The 20758-nt window shown below is 44.3% G+C and overlaps 3 long non-coding RNA genes across 4 annotated transcripts in view; all 3 read right to left on the reverse strand.

Moving 5' to 3' along the window:
- The window catches only part of LOC311521744, a 95965-nt gene extending 77862 nt beyond the window's left edge, over window positions 1-18103 (reverse strand). The window contains exon 1 of the long non-coding RNA XR_014711959.1: window positions 17565-18103. This is a non-coding gene — a long non-coding RNA (uncharacterized lncRNA). The remainder of the gene's footprint in view (window positions 1-17564) is intronic.
- On the reverse strand, window positions 1810-15055 carry LOC311521743. Its single transcript, XR_014711958.1, has 3 exons — window positions 13801-15055; window positions 11945-12060; window positions 1810-3394 (listed from the first exon to the last, which is right to left on the reverse strand). It is a non-coding gene; the product is annotated as an uncharacterized lncRNA (long non-coding RNA).
- A 432-nt stretch (window positions 18104-18535) lies between the features above and the next one.
- Window positions 18536-20758, reverse strand: part of LOC311522977 — a 73735-nt gene continuing 71512 nt past the window's right edge. For both annotated transcript variants that reach the window (XR_014712226.1, XR_014712227.1), the window contains 2 exons: window positions 20387-20537; window positions 18536-18787 (listed from right to left, as the gene is read on the reverse strand). This is a non-coding gene — a long non-coding RNA (uncharacterized lncRNA). The remainder of the gene's footprint in view (window positions 18788-20386; window positions 20538-20758) is intronic.

Consider the following 20758-nt stretch of genomic DNA (forward strand, 5'->3'; position numbering starts at 1 on the left):
TGCCCATTCTACAAAGATCTGGATGCGATACTCGGCGGCGACCCCACGTCCACTGTGGATACTTCGGTTTCAGAGTAGCCGCCATGTTAGTCTGTATCTGCAAAAAGAAAAGGAGTACCTAAGGTGCCCCAAGTATGCCTTTTCTTTTTGTGGATACTTCGGTGGCTCGCATGCCAGTCAAGAGTGGACCAAGCCAGGAGGAGGAAATCTTGGACGAGGATGTGGAGGTAGAGGGTCACCCAGATGCAGAGGATGACTCGGAGGTCAGAGTTGCATGCAGCTATTCTCTACCCTGGAGGAGGCCAGCCAGTCACAGCTGTCAGAGCTTGGCAAAGCACAAACAGGAGAGGAGGTCCCTAGTAAGTGGGAATTGCTGAAGCGAGTTGTTGGGGGCAGAAGGGTTGCATAAAGCAGGCTTGTGGCTGTATGATGCGCGTACCACCACATGCCTAGTCTGAGTGGTGGAACAGCATGTTGACTGACTCCCTCACTTCACAGGAATCTGCCTCACATCTCCACAAAACTCATGGAGATATCGGGCAATGAGCTGCCACAGGTTCTTAGTCGGAGCCACTTTGTTTCTTGCCCCATTAAAGGTAACTTTCCCATGCCACTCTGCCGTCAGTGGGGAAGGAAGACAGGGTGACAAGACAGCAAAATGTGAAAAATCGGGATGGGTGCGTGTGTGGTGGGGAGGGGTGTAATAGGAGCCTTTATAAGAAAAAGATCCAAAAATAGGGACTGTCTCTATAAAATTGGGACATCTGGTCACCCTAAGGGAAGAGACCATTGCTGAACACCAGTGAGCTGCATAAGGGCCTTGGCAGAAGCTACAGTCTTGGAGAAGACCTTCCCTTGATTCCCTGCTCACCCTCAGCAGCGAGATATTTTCCACAGTGAACACAGCATGTGGAAAATATGGGGACAGTAATGATTATAAGGCCTCCCTCCCTACACTGCTGGCTCTCCTCAAGTGCCATGTGCCCAGTGTACAGCAGGGTCTGGGAAGAGTGATTTACCCTGCCCCTGCGGTTACTCATCATTTTGGGGGTCTTGTGGCTCATGTGTGCTTGCCTGGGGTCAGCCAGTTAGTGACAGGTATGTGAATAGTGGCTGCGTTTCAACCACTGAATCAGAGGTCTGTGTGTTTCAAACAAACAATGCTTCTGTAAAATGTTGCATTTTGGATTCACAGAGAGGACCTTGGGAGCCCAGCCTCCCTTTTTTGTTATCGCCGGCTGAACAGATTTAGAAATCTGCCACGAAGAACTAAAGAGGACTTTCTGAGCGATGTCATGATGCACCCTGCGGCCGAAAAACAAGAATTGGAGTGGCAGGACAGAGAGAAGAAGGACCAAAAGGGGAACGAGGCACACCAGAATGAAGCCACAGAGCGGCTCTTTAAATGTTATGGAGCACCAAGCAGACATTCTCCTGGAGCTACTAACCCTGCAAACCAAGCAGCTTCGCGCCCACCCTCCCCTGCAGCTGCTGTCACAAAACTCTTTCCCATGCCCTCTTCCCCCCCCCCCCCACACACTCTTATTAACCTCCTGACTCCAGTCTGTACCCGCTGCATTCCACTCCTCCCCCAGCACAGTCCAGCACTGCAGACTCCCAGTACTCCAAAGGACAAGGTTGCATAGGATACCTGGACATACACAAATCTATAACTGTCCCAGGACCCCACCTCCTCCTAGGACCCTCCCTTCCCGCATCCCCCACAGTGCAGATGTGTTTTTGTTTGTCTCTCTCCTCCGGTTGTTTAATTAAAAAAAAAAAAAGTTTTTTGTTCGAAAGCAATCTTTATTCAACAGGCAATTTTCTTAAACCTTCACAGTGCATCTCCTGCACCAATCACTATCACTTTCTAGCATTACAAGCACTGCACTCCCGAGCATAACAACAAGTATTAGTAGCTTTCAGCTTCTAATTGCTGCCTCAAGGCATCCCTGATCCTTATGGCCCTGCGCTGGGCCCCTCTAACAGCCCTGGTCTCTGGCTGTTCAAATTCAGCCTCCAGGCGCTCAGCCTCAGCAGTCCAACCTTGAGTGAAACTTTCACCCTTCCCGTCACAAATATTATGGAGCGTACAGCACGCAGCTGTAAGCATAGGAATATTGTCATCGGCCAAGTCCAGCATCCCATATAGGCAGCGCCAGTGGGCCTTTAAATGGCCAAAAGCACACAACAGTCATTCTGCACTAGCTCAGCCTGTTGTTGAACCTCTCCTTGCTGCTGTCAAGGTGCCCCATGTAGCTTCTTGAATAGGCCAGTGTTCCAAGAGATGCATGCATCATGCACCTTTCCGACTAGCCTGCGTTAAGGTCTGTGAAATGCCCACAGTGATCCACAAGCGCCTGGAGAACCATAGAGAAATACCCTTTCTGAATAATGTACTGGGTGGCTAGGTGATCTGGTGCCAGAATTGGAATATGCGTGCCATCTATTTCCCCTCTACAGTTAGGGAAGCCCATTTGTGCAAAGCCATCCACAATGTCACACACGTTGCCCAGAGTCATGGTCTTTTGGAGCAGGATGCGAATAATGGCCCTGCACACTTCCATCAATACAAGTCCAAAGGTCGACTTTCCCTCTCCAAACTGGTTAGCAACTGATCAGTAGCAGTCTGGAGTAGCCAGCTTCCACAGTGCAATCACCATGCGCTTCTCCAATGGCAGGGCAGCTCTCATTCTCATGTCCTTGCGCCGCAGGGCTGGGGCAAGCTCATCACACAGTTCCATGAATGTGGCTTTCCTCATCCAAAAGTTCTGCAGCCACTGCTTGTCATCCCAGATGTGCATGATGATGTGATCCCACTACTCAGTGCTTGTTTCCTGAGCCTGAAAGCTGCATTCCACTGTGGTCAGCACCTTCATGAATGCCACAAGCAGTCTCGTGTCATAGTTACTATGCGTGGCAAGATCAATTTTGAGTGGCTCTTGCCTTTGTAGTTTAAAGTAATAACTCCACTGCCATTCGTGACGTGTTAGAGAGAGTGAGCAGCATATTGGTCAACAGTGCGGGATCCATTCCTGCAGACCGAAGAGGCAGGACACACAGTACCCAAACAGTTGAAAGATGGGGCCTAATGTGGACGGAAGCACAGGGATTTCTGGGATGTGAAGCAATGCATCACAAGGCATTGGGAGAGGATCCAGGAGGGCCTGTGACCCTCTCCGCCTTCCCACAACTCTTAGCAGAAGAAGAGGAAGAGATGCTCTGTGGGATAGCTGAGTGCACCACTCGGAATACCGCTGCAAGTATGAACACACTTATTGTGCAGGCAGCTGACAGTGTGAACACACAACAGCAGTTTCCCTTCAGCACTCTCTGAGCAGCGCTGTAATTCTGCCAGTGTAGAAATACCCTCAGTCCTCTTCCTAGCAGACACCTATCCAAGGCACAGAAATCACTGTCACAGTTGGGAAATAGCAGAATTCTTGATGGAAGTTTAATCAGATAGGCAGTAGCTGGGTGGCTGCTTAAGGAGTATCCTCATGACCAGAGGTAACTACCTCTGTTTTGTCCCCCCAGTCTTCTTTAGAGCCCTTTAAAGAACTCACAGTTCAAAGGTGGTTCAAACATTCCCCACAAGTTGTCCAGTTTATTTAGTCCTCTGGTACATACTACCCTTCCAGACCCTAAATTCAATTCTGTGTCTTTCTCCTAATTAATCCAAAACACTTCATCCCAGCTCACACTTACAGTCTCTCCCAGGCACCCCTGCCTGGAGAGCTTTCTTCCATTCACTCTGCTTCTTCAGCTTTTCCCCCTGCTGACTCAGGACCCTGCAAACACCTTTTTGCTCCCTGCAGTATCTACAGACCTATCTGCAGTCTCCTAAAATTCCCCTTTTTACTCCTTCTCTGTTTTTATTCTGGGATCAGCAATTCAGCCCAGGTGTGGCTTATCTTGTAATCAGGACTGGCTTGCTGGGGATCAGAATTAGTGTGTGGAAACTCCCAAGCTTTAATTGTCACTGCGTGAAATTCCTGAAGACACTATCTTAAGAATCAGAATAGTCTAAATTAAGTAACCAAACTGGTAAGAGCTGAAAAGGTTTGAAAGTTTCCAAGTTCCGAGTGTACAATAAGCACCGAATTACAAAGCCCTGTGCTTCTGAAGCCTACCCTGACGTGGCACATAAGGACATTGGCTAAACCATGCTAGCCAATCAGGTTTCATCTTTCTATATCTTTTGTTACTTAAACAGCATTTTCATGGCTATTAGGAAAGGAGAATTTGTTGGCCTTTCTGCATCTTCCAACCATATTAAGAGGTGGCTTGATATCAAACCAAAGCAAATCCCATAAATAGATTAGCGCTACATAATATGGGGAATCAAAGTACAATACAGTAACCTGATAGAAGGAGGGGAAGACTCTTGCACAAATATAGATAAGTTAGAAAAAGAAAAAAGTGAGGCTATATCAAAAAAGTGACATGGGTAGAGATTAGCCGTGTTATTGGCCAGGCTAAACAAGGCTATTTAAACATTACTCTAGGCCTAGGGTAAAAGTTCAAAGTGCCTGAGTGATTTAGAAACCTAAATCTCAATAAGTCTCGTTCTTCTAAGTGCCTTCTTTTACCAGTTTTGTCACTTAGTATAGACAATTCTGATTCATAAGATATCTTCAGTAATTCCACAGAGTGGCAATTAGAAGTTGGAGTTTCCCCATAGTAATTCTAACTCCCAACCCAAATTCTTCTTATAAGCCCTTGGCTACACAAAATTTCTGTTGCTTTAGCTAGCCTAGCCTATTTAAAGTGGCAAAACACCCCTAGCATAGATGCAATTACACTGGTTCAAAAAAAAAAAAAAAAAAAGTTTATGCCAGTATAGTTTATTCTGATTTAGCAATGCAAAATAAGCTATACAGGTATGAAGCATTTGTACACATATAATGGCATTATGCTACGGCTTTTACTGTCATAACTATAACACAATATGCTCATAAAACATCTCAAGAGTAGATCCAGCCTAACAGAAGAGATGGTCACAAAATTTTCAAATGGACTGTTTTTCAGTAAGAAAATAATTTGTCAAAAATCAAAACATTCTAAGAACAAGGCATTTTAATAAAATCAAGACATTCCATTGTGACCTTACTGGAGCAAAACATTTCAATTTTTCCTGTTGAAATGACTTTTCATTATAAAATTTAAGTCTAAACACAGCATTTTGACTAACTACAGATGCAATATTTTTGAAATTTTTATTTCATGGGAAATAAAATTTTCATTCCAATTCAGCATAAACAAATTTCAGGGTTCTGAAATTCCCTACAAATCCTGTTTCCTGCTCAGTTCTACTATTGAGAGAAGCACTGAAATGTTCAACTATCGCCAAGGGCTTGTCTACACTACAGATACTTTGCTGGCATAGCTATGCTGTATAGCTATGCCAGTATAGCTATGCTGGCAAAGTCCCTTAGTGGAGATACAGCTTCGTCCAACAGAAGGAGTTCTTTTGCTGGAATAGTTAAACCACCTTCTTCAATGACATAAGCTATACGGGCAAAGGAGTACACAGTTATGCTGCCAGGACACTACGGCTATTTCTGGCATAGCAAAGTTAATGGACGTAGATTTCCCCCCTCCCGCATCCAGTGTACCTATGCTGGCAAATGTGTGTAGTGTGGATCACATCAAAGATGTATGACTAGGGGTCTACTTAAGTTGCAGAGAAATCACACATTTTTTGCAGGTTGGTCACAGTATAAATAGCAAATTTCGCAGAAGTGTTCATACTGTATAACTGCATGGTATGGTATCAGGGCCGTACCTAGCCATGTTGGTGCCCTACACAGCCCCAGACCACTGCAGGGGTGCGTGTGTATAGGGCTAGCTTGGGGGACAGGCCCAACCCCACACTCACTGGGGGGGGCGCAAGAAGTGGAGGGTCCTGGCCCCAGCCCACTCCACTCTGCTCCCCTGGCTCCCAGCCTTGGGGAGCAGGGGGGAACTGCCCCCCAGCACTCGCTAGTGGCACAGCTGGGAGCCGGCAGCACAGAGCAGGCTGGGGCTGGGTCGCTCTACTTACTGCCACCAGTGCGTGCAGGCCCAACCCCTGCTGCAGTCCTCAGGGGAGTGGGGGTGGGGTTGAGGCAGAGCAGGGGCAGGGGCCATGGGGAAGACGTGGAGCAGGGGCTGGGGCAGCACGCAGTTGGGTCCTTTGCATATGGATAGGGATGGCCCTGTATGGTATTGCCCCCCTTCCTGTTCTGTTGCTGCTGGCAGTGGCGCTGCCTTCAGACCTGGCACCCAGCCAGCAGCCGCCGTTCTCTGGCTGCCCAGTTCTGATGGCAGTGCCACCACCAGCAGCAACACAGAAGGAAGGTGGCGTACCATGCCATGCCACCCTTCCTTCTATGCTGCTGCTGGCAGCGGTGCGGTCTTCAGAGCTGGGCACCTGGCCAGCAGCTGCTGCTCTCTGGCCACCCAGCTCTGAAGGTAGCACAGAAGGGTGGCAATACCGCAGTCCCCATACAATAGCCAGATTTCACAGGGGAAAACCAGATTTCACGGTCCATGACTCATTTTTCACAGCTGTGAATTCAGTAGGGCCCTAGATAGGATTAATGGATGTTACCGCATGTATATTTCACTAGTGCTGGGGAAATTGGTTACAAATGCATGGAGCCTTTTCATAGAAACGAAAGTCAAAGCAAACAAACAGCAAGAAGGAGGCAATGGATAAAAAAAAGTGAGCTCTGAACTTTATTTTTGGCTTCAGATCATTAAGGGCAAGATTTTGAGCCCTGGCTTTTATTTTTGCATACACAACTTATGCTGCATAGAGAAGTGGGGGCATCAGCTTTCCATGCACAAACATGTGTGTGCATTTGCAAAGCACTCAGCTGAGTACCCTGTTCCTGATTTGCAACACAAGTGATAGACTGAATGTGTAAATGTGAGTTTAGAAAAATGGAAACTGGTTTGAGGCTGGCTGAAAATTTGCCCCTAAAATGCTAACATGCCAGATCAGAGAATGATGATGTAAAGATGTATTGATCAATTGTACTTGTAATCTGCAGAGACTGTAAATATTGTTTTTCTTGCTTTATTTCTCTCTCTCTAAGTAACAGATGAGATGATCAATCAATAGAGAAAGGTAAAGCGATCTCATGGAACACATATGTAGCAAGTACAGTTCATTCACTATAAGATCTTGATATTCTCTCCCTTTAAATTTGCACAAATTTTGATTAAGATATTGATCATATTGAATCTTATTGTCATATTGAATCTTAGAACTTCAGAACATTTGTAAAAGGCCTGCACAAAGTCTGCACAAGATGGGCCAAGGATCTGAAATATCAGAGGCACATTCCTTCAGAATGTGTATTTTGAAAATTTTAAAAATTGACAAACTAATTTTTTTGTGAAGGTGTCATTTTGAAGCCCTGTCAACAATTGTTTATTGTAGGGGTACTGAAAGCCATTGAACAAAACTGTAAAGCTTGTATACAATGGAAACCACTTCAAGACAAAGCATGCCTAGCATCCCTAGTTTCAGCACCTCTGCTTGTCAAGTGAGGAAGATCTCTCTTAGTCAACAGAACTATATATACAGTATGGTCAGTTGCAATAAGAGTTTCTCCTCCTAGAGATGGGTGAAGCTTTTTTGGCAAAGAAAGATTTGCCAAAAATGCATTTTTCAAGACACCAAAACTGTTCATGAATTCAGGTAGAATTCAAATAGTTTCAGCCAAAAAAGAAAAAAAGCAGAATTTTTTTTGAAACATTGATGTTTCGTTTCAATGTTTTCTAAACAAACCATTTCAAATACATATTTTCTGAACAGGATGTTTCTTTGAATTGACGTTTTCAAAACATTTCATTTGACCAGAATACCTTTGTTTCATTTGAACACTTAAGCAAAAGAAAAAAAAAAAGTTATTCATTTAGCTCTACCCACACTCATCTTATCCCTGATGTGGAGGAGTGAGTCCTTAGTGTCTCTGCTGAGATTTCTAATGGGTGCCAGCTAGAGGTGGTATTTTTTGTGATGTGACCACCAGGAACTGGGTTGAGACCAGACTCATTTCACACTGGACAGCTGACATGTGTTAATGAGTTGCAGACACTACTAACCTGGACCAAATAAGAACTGGTGGAAAAAACTTTCAAAGTCCTACTTCCAGTCCCATGAGTGAACAATTCCTCTATCATATGGATTATAAGGTATATTGTAACACTGTTGTGGAGCACAAAAGAACAAAACAGTTTTATCCTTTACTTTTAATGACAGACCTGGATTATGAAACTAAGTACTGCAAAAATACATGTATTCATACACCGATGGGCAGTATTTTTAAGCCATGCAGCAATGTCCGTGGTTGAATGTGCTAGGAGGACAGAATACAGCCTCATGAACTCAATAGCAACTGTGAGTTCTTTCTTTCTTTCTTCTTTTGGTACCATTGAAGGAGACCTGTAAGGGAACAAGAAGTCGATTCCCATTTCAGTCTTTAAATTATGTAAGTCCTCAGTCCCCGGAAAAATCATGGAGCAGGTCCTCAAAGAATCAATCCTGAAGCACTTACATGAGAGGAAAGTGATCAGGAACAGTCAGCATGGATTCACCAAGGGAAGGTCATGCCTGACTAATCTAATCGCCTTCTATGATGAGATTACTGGTTCTGTGGATGAAGAGAAAGCAGTGGATGTATTGTTTCTTGACTTTAGCAAAGCTTTTGACACGGTCTCCCACAGTATTCTTGTCAGCAAGTTAAAGAAGTATGGGCTGGATGAATGCACTATAAGGTGGGTAGAAAGTTGGCTAGATTGTGAAGCTCAACGGGTAGTGATCAATGGCTCCATGTCTAGTTGGCAGCTGGTGTCAAATGGAGTGCCCCAGGGGTCGGTTTTGTTCAATATCTTCATAAATGATCTGGAAGATGGTGTGGATTGCACTCTCAGCAAATTTGCGGATGATACTAAACTGGGAGGAGTGGTAGATACGCTGGAGGGCAGGGATAGGATACAGAGGGACCTAGACAAATTGGAGGATTGGGCCAAAAGAAATCTGATGAGGTTCAATAAGGATAAGTGCAGGGTCCTGCACTTAGGACGGAAGAACCCAATGCACAGCTACAGACTAGGGACCGAATGGCTAGGCAGCAGTTCTGCGGAAAAGGACCTAGGGGTGACAGTGGACGAGAAGCTGGATATGAGTCAGCAGTGTGCCCTTGTTGCCAAGAAGGCCAATGGCATTTTGGGATGTATAAGTAGGGGCACAGCGAGCAGATCCAGGGATGTGATCGTCCCCCTCTATTCGACATTGGTGAGGCCTCATCTGGAGTACTGTGTCCAGTTTTGGGCACCACACTACAAGAAGGATGTGGATAAATTGGAAAGAGTCCAGCGAAGGGCAACAAAAATGATTAGGGGTCTGGAACACATGACTTATGAGGAGAGGCTGAGGGAACTGGGATTGTTTAGTCTGCAGAAGAGAAGAATGAGGGGGGATTTGATAGCTGCTTTCAACTACCTGAGAGGTGGTTCCAGAGAGGATGGTTCTAGACTATTCTCAGTGGTAGAAGAGGACAGGACAAAGAGTAATGGTCTCAAGTTGCAGTGGGGGAGGTTTAGATTGGATATTAGGAAAAACTTTTTCACGAGTATGGTGGTGAAACACTGGAATGCATTACCTAGGGAGGTGGTAGAATCTCCTTCCTTAGAAGTTTTTAAGGTCAGGCTTGACAAAGCCCTGGCTGGGATGATTTAATTGGGGATTGGTCCTGCTTTGAGCAGGGGGTTGGACTAGATGACCTCCTGAGGTCCCTTCCAACCCTGATATTCTATGATTCTATGAATTCTGTGTCCTCAGAATTATACACATGCTAAAAGTAGATTAGAGACCAGCGGGAGGCAGATTTTCAACAGAGCTCAGTGCTCAATGTGCTTTTGAAATTCTGCCCCCAATTGCAGGTGCTGAACACTTGAGAGAATCTGGCACTTAAAGTTCTAGATGTCGAGAGCTTCAAAGCTTTTTCAGTCACATGAAATTGGATGAGTACATACAGGTGAGTCGCATCATATGCACATTTAACTTATACGAATTCAACTATACGCGCTCAGAGAAGAGAAAAAAATACATATACACACACACCCAACCCCCCATAAATAGTGCGGGCGATCCCGCTCAATGGAGCGTGAGTGAGCATGAAATGGGAGACATGAATCTGCTGTTCCCTCAGTCGGTCTCAGTTCCCGCGTGCCTCTCATAGCGTGAGCATCTCGCCGCACTCAGTGTGATTCTAGTGTTTAAAGACATATTTTTTGTACAACATGGCCCCTAAACTCAAGCCAGCTACTTCGTCTGGCAATCTGTTTCAACGCTGGAGGAGAAACTAGCTGTGATGGACTTATTGAGAGATGGTATGTCAGTCTCCAACATGGCACGTAAATATAGCAACAACAAATCTAGTATCCGTGCCATCAAGATTCGAGAGAGAGAAATTCGTCAAAATGTGGCATCAAGTGCTCTAATAACTGCTAAGGTGATGAGCCAGGTGCGTGATAAGACTTAAGTTTAATGCCTTTTCAGTCTTCACTAATGACTGGACACACGTTTACAGTTCATGTCTTCCATCAACGGCAACACATTGCGAGAAAAGGCTCTTAGCCTCTACGCACTGTTCAAACCTCCCACTGAAGAGGGACAGCCTTCTGATGAGAAGGAATTCAAAGCCAGCCAAGGTTGGCTTAACAGTTTTAGGAACCGCTTCAACCTCAAAGTTGTGCAGACTACTGGTGAAGCTGCATCTGCCAATGAAGAGGCAGCAAAAGCCTACCCCAAACAATTAAAGAAAAATCATAGAAGAAAAGGGCTATCTTCCGGAACAAGTTTTTAATGCTGACGAGAATGGGCTCTTCTGGAAAAAAATGCCCAACCGCACTTACATTTCGAGATCAGAAAGACAAGCCCCTGGCTTTAAAGCAGCTAAAGACCGCGTGACTGTGTTGTTTTGTGGCAATGCGGCTGGGCATTTAATAAAGCCAGGCTTGCTCTACAGGGCTGCAAATCCCTGTGCCCTAAAAGGCAAGAACAAAAATCTCCTGCCTGTGTTCCAGCAATCAAATAAAAAGGCTTGGGTGACGGCAGCATTAATTCTGGATTGGTTCCAAAAGTGTTTCATTCCGGAGGTCAAGCGGTACCTCAAAGAGAAAGGACTTGACTTTAAAGTGTTGCTGATCATAGACAATGCTCCTGGCCACCCTGAGGCATACCGGTTTGCACATAACGATGTTGAAGTAGTCTCTCTCCCCCCCAGTACTACCTCCATCCTCTTGACCAACGCATGATTCGCTGTTTCAAGGCCACATACACGAGGCTTATGTTCTCACAGATACGTAGTGCTATGGATGCTAATCCCAATCTTAATGTGATGGAGTGTTGGCATCACTTATATTAAACAGGCAATGGATGCAATCAAGCCTGAAACAGTCAATGCATGTTGGCGAAACCTATGGAAAGAATGTGTGGATTTTAAGGACTTCCCGGCCATTGACAAAGAAGTGAAATGCATTGTTCAGGTGGCCAGGCAAGTGGGTGGTGATGGCTTCATCGACATCCTTGAGGAAGAAATTGAAAAATTAATTGAGAGCCATTGAGAAACATTAACTAACAAAGAGTTAGAGGAACTGATAAAATCGTCTACAGAAGACAAAGACGATGACGACGACGACCAGGAAGAGCCAGCAAGTTAGAATCGTCATAAATTTGCTGAAGTGTTCCAACCTGCAAAACATCTGAATGATTTAATTACTGAATACGATCCCTCTGTGGAACAAAGCCTCAAAAATCAGACATAGTATTACGGACTATTTGAGACCATATCAAGAAGTGTTTGAGCAGCTCAAGAGACAACAGCGACAGTTGCCGATCACCATGTTTTTTTAAGGAAAAACAACCAGCAGTAGATGAGCCTACTCAATCAACTTCTCAAGCTGAACCAGGGCCAACCACTTCGTCTACGACTCGCTCTCTGTCACCCAAGCTCTCAGTCACCTCCGTCTCCTGGATCGACATCAAGCCCTGATGACCCCCTGTAATTAAAAATACAGTACTGTAAAATTATATTTTGCATATGTACTCTATTATATACTGAACATTACTGTACAGATTGTACATATTACTGTACAGGGTTTTACAGTATACACAAAACCATGCACAGTATACTGTACTTTATGGGTGATTTAAGGGATTTTCAAGGGTAATTTTGACAATATGCCAGTTTCGCTTTACGCACTGACTTTAGAACCTAACCCCCGCGTAAGATGAGACTCCTTGTGTCCTTTCAAATATACTATAGATCATAGCAAAATGTTTGGATACTGCTTGCCTCAGAAGAGAAACAATTGCCGGGGCAGAGGTTGTTTGTTTTCTTTCAAGTTTGGAAATTTAAAAATCAATTTAAAAGATAGAACATAAACGGAATCCAGCTCATCAGATTTACTAATGGCAGTCTGACCCTTGTTGGAATATTCTCAGGTTTAAGAAATGTGATAAACTAAACTAAACATTTCAGTGTAAATCATCTTTCAATCTGTCTGATTAAATCTCCAGAATTTGGGAATTTAAAAACAAAAAAAAACCCCACACAGTTATCCAGTTATGGATCAGGATCCTATGGTGGTGGCACTGTACATACACAAGGAGATCCTCCCTACCCCAAACAGTTTACAATTTCAGAAAGATTATAATGAGAATAAGCTAGTAATAAAGTTTAAAGAAGCCAGACTCTACAGCGGTTACCTTGACTCAAAGTAATAATAAAAATAATAATGGTGGAAAAATACAATACTACACGGAGCTTGGAAAACCTGGGGGTGGAGGGGAAGAATCCACTCAACAAGCAAGCTCTGCTGCTTTTACAGCCTTTGAGACCATTACAGAAAAGCTCAAATTATTACTCTTCATTTACAATAATATTCCTGATGCAATTTCAATGCCACAAAAACAATTTTTCATAGAAAGATCCTAAAAATATTTCTCCTCTTTTGTCCATTCCCATCCCACATACAAAGACTCAGGTAACAGATTAGTTTGAAAATAGAATGCCTGAATTTGCTCTCTCAAACTGCTGTAAATCTGGAACAGCAACTGAAGTCATTGGAGAACAGGTTTTGCACTACTTTAAGTGAGATCAGATACAGTCCCATGTATTCTAATGCTCTCTTTTTCTCCTCCCTTTCCTGCAATTCTAATTTAGAGACAAGGGCATAATGCAAAACCTGGCAGTTGAGCTCCATTCCTTTCCCCTCATCCACCCAAAATAAGGCATTAAAGCAGTTCTATATGAAATGTTAAGTGTTACTTGTTATTAACCTGCTTCTTTATTCAGTTACATAAGAATAATTCTGTAGCACCAACCTGCTCGAATCAAAGGGCACAATGAACTCATGAAATATTTGAAAAATTAGCCCATTTTGTTGGTCTTGTAAGATATGCCCACATTACATTCAGAGGGAAAGTAGGATTTCTAATTAAACAACATTATACAGATACAGTTAATCCACTTAAAATCAAACCCAGGAAAGCTTGTTTCTCTATGGTAAGGAAAGCCTCTCTTTGAATTGGCAGAGCAAAGAGCAGAATTAAGCCAACTATGCTCCAAAGTGCATAATACTCACCACACAAAGTGAACAGACCATGGAAGTTATGCGCAGGTCAAAGGCACCCGAGGCATAAAGTTACATGAAGCTTTTACACTATAAAGTAGAATCCATGGGCTAGCTCTAGCAGTGCAAAGGGGATAGAGCAGGCCTGTTCCAGGGAACACTCACCTCTAGTGCGCCTCCTCCTGACTGCTCTGGGAATTAGCTCCTTCCAGGTCCAATGCTCCCTTCTGTCACTCATTCACACACCCAGCAGCCTCCCTCTACAACTCAGGATACTTCTCTTCATGGCTTGTCCCTCCAGCCAGGTCACTTTGTGTTTTCACTGCTTCCAGGCTATCAAAGTTCCACAGAACAATCCATCCCAGGCAGTCTTCAAATCCATTGCCCGAGTGGCAAGTAGTGAAACCCAGGACCACTCTTAGCTTAGAGACTCTCTAATCCATGGTCAAGATCTGCAATGTGCCACCTTGCTGCCATTTTCTATGTTGCCTCTCTCAGACTTCTGCTCCTCCACTTTTCTGGGTAAATGTTCCTCAGGGCCTGGATCCCCAGGATTTCTACTCTCCCCTCAGCTTTCCCTCTCTAATCCCCTAGGAGCAATTGCAAGCTTTCCCCAGTGCTGCTAACTGCCTGGCTTTATATTAGCTTTGCCTGTTCCTTCTCAGCTAGGCTCATTAATCAGGGGGTTACTTAGGCCACTTAATTCCCTTCAGCTGTGGGCTGCTTAATTGCCCTGTCTCATCCTCATTAACCCTTTCCAGGCTAGTGTGTGATGAGCACCCCAGCACAATGCCCTAGTTCTAATAGGGAATCAGAGAATTTCCTTTGCAAAGGCTAATATCTGAGTAGCATGAAGCCAATGCAGCTGGCTCTACTCCATACATTTCTGGCCGGCTTATTCTGTGTTCAGAAGTGTCATGGGTGCAAGAAGACTTGTGGTTGAAACACGCTTTCCAGTGACACCGGGCAAGCATCCAGCTGGTGTAAGTTGGACCAGCCCTGACTCCCCTGAGGCTGCCTCAGAAGAGTGGCAAAGGGAAAGCTACCTAGGGTTCCTCCCTCTCAGGTGTGCCCACCTGAAGTTCTGGCCCACTGTCTTTAACAGGGTGTACTTGGAGAATCACATATCTTTTCATACGAAGTAATATAGTTGACATGGAGAATAGTCAGGAAAAAATAAGATAAACATTGTGTGTGTATTTTCATTTTCCTTCGGCTACAGTCATTTCAAATAGTACCTGACCAAAATATAGACCTTGCATTTCTTCTTTTTCACCTAGAACCACCCATCCTTCTCTCCAAAACTTAAACATGCAGTTTTGGTTTTGATGATTGACCTCTAAGAAGCAATTTAAAGAGTTGTGTCATGTGTTTCTGTGGATCATTTCCAATCCCATGACAGCAGTCAGAATCAACTGTTTTTTTTTTCACCTAACATGGTGAAAAATGCAGTATGAAATGCAGTATAAAGAAATGCAGTATGCAATATGGCTTCAATGATTAAGGAAGTCTTTAGTTACAACTAAATTCCACTAATTTTTGTGGACATTTTGCAAATCTACATAATTTTTATCTTTAGAGAAAGCTTGTAAATAAGATTCTTGTGCAACATAGTGTCTACCAGGAGTGTATGTATTCAAATACCACTTCAAAAGACAAACACAAACAGTTGTTTCTGTTCATAACGCAATACTTCATCCTCCTTCCACTTAAAAACTTCCCTCTTTGCACAACAAACAACACACCCCTAGGTAGCCACCTCTTTAGCATGATTCTTTGCTCTAGTGTAAAAGACTGGGAAAGGTACCATGGCAGCAGAGTGAGTGTGAAGTGGGTGCAAAATGCTACCATTCTAAATTGCCATGTTATACCCAGTTTGTGCTGGATACATAAGTGACCACATAAGGTGTAGGCCAATGATGAATTATGTCTCTAGTCTTCGAGACTCTCTCACACCCCCATCTTTTCAGAGTTTCTTTGCTATATCTTTGCTAATTTTTTTCAGATTTAAAAATTTTATTAAAGCTAATGTTAAAAAATATATATAATACATAGGTTGGGAAAAGAGTGTCTGTACATCTGGGTATAGTGCTTAGATTATCCACAAGTTTGGTTTTAAAGTCATAAGATACATGTAGTGCATAATCAGCAATAACCCAAATTTAGGTGAATGAATTTAAGAATACAATTTAGAAATTTCAGAGTAGCAGTCGTGTTAGTCTGTATTCGCAAACAGAAAAGGAGTACTTGTGGCACCTTAGAGACTAACTAATTTATTTGAGCATAAGCTTTCGTGAGCTACAGCTCACTTCATCAGATGCATAAAGTGGAAAATACAGAGAGGAGATTTATATACTCACAGACCAATTTAGAAATTTAGCATCCATGCATTCGGGTACATTACTCCTTAAAAAAGTTATACAAGGAGTTGGTGGTGGAAAGCAAAATATATCAACGAGTGAAGACTGTCCCTCAATAATTGAGAATTTAGGATAGGTGTCCATTTAGAAAATACAATCCATGAGGAAAGTATTTCAGTTACTTTCCTGACTGATCATCTCATTGGCACTCCAGCTCATCCCGCCTGGTATTGCCAATGTCTGGGGATGTGTTCTGTGTAGATGTACCTTGACCACCTGATGGTCTCCAACACCATGAGTTGACGCATCAGCTCCTATATCATGGACTTCCCCAAACAGTTGCAGTACACACATACAAAATGGGAAATGACTGCCGAGGAAGGAAGACTGCAGAAAGGGATCTGGGGGTCCTAATGGATCACAAGTTAAATATGAATGAACAGTGTAACACTGTTACAAAAAAAAGCAAACATGATTCTGGGATGTATTAGCAGGAGAGTTGTAAGCAAGACACAAGAAGTAATTTTTCTGCTCTACTCTGTGCTGATTAGGCCTCAACTGGAGTACTGAGTCCAGTTCTGGGCACCATATTTCAGGAAAGATGTGGATAAATTGGAGAAAGTACAGAGAAAAAGCAACAAGAATTATTAAAGGTCTAGAAAACATAACCTAGGAGGGAAGATTTTAAAAAACTGGGTTTGTTTAAGTCTGGAGAAAAGAAGACTGAGAGGGGACACAATAACAGTTTTCAAGTACATAAAAGGTTGTTACAAGGAGGAGGGAGGAAAATTGTTCTCCTTAACCTCTGAAGATAGAATGAGAAGCAGTGGTCTTAAATTGTAGCAAGGGTGGTTTAGGTTGGATACTGGGAAAAACTTCCTTACTGTCAGGGTGGTTAAGCACTGAACTGAATTGCCTTGGGACGTTGTGGAATCTCAATCATTAGAGATTAAGAGCAGGTTGGACAAACACCTGTCAGGGACAGTCTAGATCAGTAGTTCTCAAACTTTTGTACTGGTGACCCCTTTCACATAGCAAGCCTCTGAGTGCGACCTCCCCCCCTTATAAATTAAAAACACTTTTTAATATATTTAATGCCATTGTAAATGCTGGAGGCAAATTGGGGTTTGGGTGGAGGCTGATAGCTCCCTCCTCACTCCCCTGCCCCTGAAGAGAACCAGGACACCCCCCCCCCCGACATGTAATAACCTCACAACCCCATAAGGGGTCCCGACCCCCAATTTGAGAACCCCTGGTCAAGATAATACTTAGTCCAGCCATGAGTAAAAAGGAACTGGAGTGGATGACTTCTCCAGATCTTTTCCAGTCCTATAATTCTATGACTCTCAGTGGGTTGGGCTCCTCTCCACAGCCTTGGCAACTGCCTCACCTACTTCCACTGGTGCAGGTTCCTTGCACTGCTTTTCCTTAAGTACTGATTTTCCCCATGGGCGGCGGCGAGGGACACCTGGGCCGTGGTGGCCCCTTCCCTTCCCCGAGGTCTCCCCGCCCCCTGCCTGCTGCAGCTGCCGCCTGCCCTCCACCCACCCCCAGGTCCCCGCTGCTCACCATGTCGCTTCTCTTCGGGGGCAGGGGAGTGAGGAGGGACGCTGCAAGTTCAGCGGGAAGCGCGGGGGTCGAGCGGGGAAGTGAGGCGGCTCAGCTGGGCACAGGGGTCGCCAGCTTGGCCGCGGGGGGCGGGGAGTCGCCGGCTGTGCCCGGCACTTGGGCGGGGACACAGCAGCTCGGCCCGGCACTTGGGCAGGGAGTAGCTTGGCCCGGCGCTGGGGCCGGCGCGGCGGCGCGGCCCGGCACTCAGGAGGGGGGAGGGGGCAGAAGCAACTCGGCTCGGCCCGCACTGGGGCCGGCACGACCTGGCACAGCACTCTGCTCAGCCCTGGGGCTAGTGGGGCTGGCCCAGGGAGGCTGGGTTGGGCGCGGCGGGGCTCCTCTGGTCACAGGGGGGCCACTCAGGCTCCTTCTGTTATGGGGGGCAGGGCCACAGGCAGAAGGGGCGGGGTCAGCAGGCTAGCCTCCCAAAGTGGGAATTCACCCACCCAATTTCCCCTTCTAGTGAGAATTCAGAAAAATCACCAAACTCATGAGGATGGATTTGCACCCTCCAGGAAAATGATTCTTCCTTTTTTTCCTTCTCTCTGGGCTGCAAGATTCCATCCTAATCCTTGTTACTGCCCCAGTTCTCCAAACCCATAAAACACAAAAATAAATAGAGAGAAATGCCAACATTTCTTTCTCGTAGTGCCAACCTTCCTGTATAAGGCACCCATCGCTCCTTTACATATTAGAGTACTAAGTTTCCTTTATATTCCACACATTGTACGCCTGGCCTTGACCTGATCAGTTTCCACATTTTGAGAAACTTTTTCTAATGACATACCTGCGGCTTTCCGACTTTACTTACTATGAAGGTTGACTGAGGCCTTACATAATAAATAACTTTTTTTAAAGTATTATTATTATTATCATCCTCTATAGGAAACCAGTATAGGAGCTTAAATAACTTTTGTTACTTCCAAAGGTAATTAATGAGGTGATTTTAATATCAACAGCTCAGCACCAACATTTTCAAAGGCTGTTTATGTTACAAAGCAACAAAGCCATTTGTAACTTCTGCAGCTGACAGCTCCAAGATGGGCTCCATCCAGAAGAGATGTTTCCTCCAGTTAGGCCATTGTTTATCTTTTCCATGACGAAAGTAGGCCCTTTTGCTCAGAGCTGTATGCTGTATATTTCCAACATGGAGTGTTTTATGTCTACTGGTTCCAGAGAACCTAGAAAATAAACACAAGAATACTTTCCTATGGAGTTAACATGCATTTCTGCGGAATTAACTTCTGTACTTATAAAATGAGCTTCTACATGAAATATCTTTTCTGTAAATGCCCAGCACATTGTAGCATTCTCTTTCTAAACATGGAGAGATACTAAATGGCATAGCTGCTGTATAAACAGACTGTATATCAATGCAAGGAGAAGTTGATTACATTTAAATATGCTTTTGACAGCTACTATCCTAACAATTACACCACGTTGCACAGAGTTCAGGTCCTCTTCACAGTTTTGTTCCTCTAATAGTTTAAATTTCTACTTGGTGTAGGGTCAGACTGGTTTGGATAAAACAAGAACCCACCTGAAATGTCATTGCCTCAAACTTAAAACAAACAAAAAACTTTAAGGTTTGACTTTTTTAAAAAAAAAATTTATTACTACTATTAATTTTAATGTGCTTTTATACTTCCTGGTTTAAGTCAAGACCAGAAATAGAAGTGCTGAGATACCATGAGAAAAGCTGTTCTCATGAAATTTCCAGCTGGACTGGAAGCAGGAAGTACCAAAAATATTGTGAGAGTCTCTTCTTGCAAGTTAGTTTTCCAGACGTAAGAGGTTTGGACATTTCAGATAATAAGATCATCTGAATTTGGGGAGCTGATTTGAAAAGCTTACTGGTGCTTATCCAAATCAAATATCTGAGTTTTATTAAGTTATATTGTTCATTTCCACTATACCTTTGTGGTGAGATGAATTAGCTTGGGAGTTAGGTAGACAGCACTAGAACATAGTTATGTGTTGCTCCATAAGGGGTCAATCTGCTCCTGTAGAGCACTTAAAGACATGATTCACTTTAGGAATATGAGTATCTAAAGTACAATGAAAGCTGTGTTATCCGGCCCTGTACCAACCGGAAAGCTCTACAAACCGGCATTTCTAACCTTCATAGAAAGTCCGGAGGCAAGGTTAGGTGGCTCTGTGCACTGCCTCCACCCGCATGCACCGCCCCTGCAGTTCCCTGCAGCCAATGGGAGCTGTAGAGCCAGTGCTTGGGGAGGAGTGGGAGCAGCACATAGAGCTGCCTGGCTGTGCCTCCGCCTAGGAACAGCAGGGACAGGTTGCCACTTGCTGGGAGCCACCTGAGGTGAGCACCCCCCAGATCCGGCACCCCAAAACTCCTCCCATGCCCCAACACTCCTGCCCCGAGCCCCCTCCCGCATCCAAACTTCCTCCCAGAGCCAGTGCCCCAACCCCCAGCCCTGCACCCCCTCCTGCACTCAAACTTCCTCTTAGTTAACCGGAATTTTTGACTTACCACACCCCTCATTCCCCCAACATGCTGGATTAAAAAGCTTTTACTGTACTTACAATATCTGAGTGTCTCACAGTCTCTTACCATGTTTATCTTCACAACTGCCCTGTGAGGTAGGGAAGTACTACTATTCCCATTCTACAAATGAAGAACTCAGAGGGGCTAACTAATTTACTCAAATCTATGGTGGAGCAGGGGAACTGAATCCCTGTGTCCCAATCCCAGGTTAGCTCCCTAACCACTGGACCATCCTACCTCTCAGCCATGCCAAGGAATTCAGACTACTCACGTGTGTAAAGTTAAGCACATACTTATGTGCTTTGCTGGATTGGAACCAGAGTGCTCAGCATCTTGCAGAACCAGGGCCTTAATGTCACTACTTGGAGTAATATCCTGTTGATTGTTAGAGGGTACCGGAATAAAACGACTCAGTTGTCACTCTGCCAAAATATTATATACTGTAATTAGGACAATGAGAATGGCAACTTTCCCACTTATTCCACCCTTTGCGTTTCTGCCTTACCTTGCTGAACATGTGCTGCTTTGATAAACAGGTTTTGTAGGTTTGAAAGTTATATTATTGCTGCTAATGGGGATGGACTCTAATATTCCAGGAAGGAAGTTTTACTAAAACACTCTCTGGACACTGAAAGTCAGTACA

This window comes from Lepidochelys olivacea (assembly GCF_965140295.1).
Source record: "Lepidochelys olivacea isolate rLepOli2 genome assembly, chromosome: 6".
NCBI classification, from domain to species: Eukaryota; Metazoa; Chordata; order Testudines; family Cheloniidae; genus Lepidochelys; species Lepidochelys olivacea.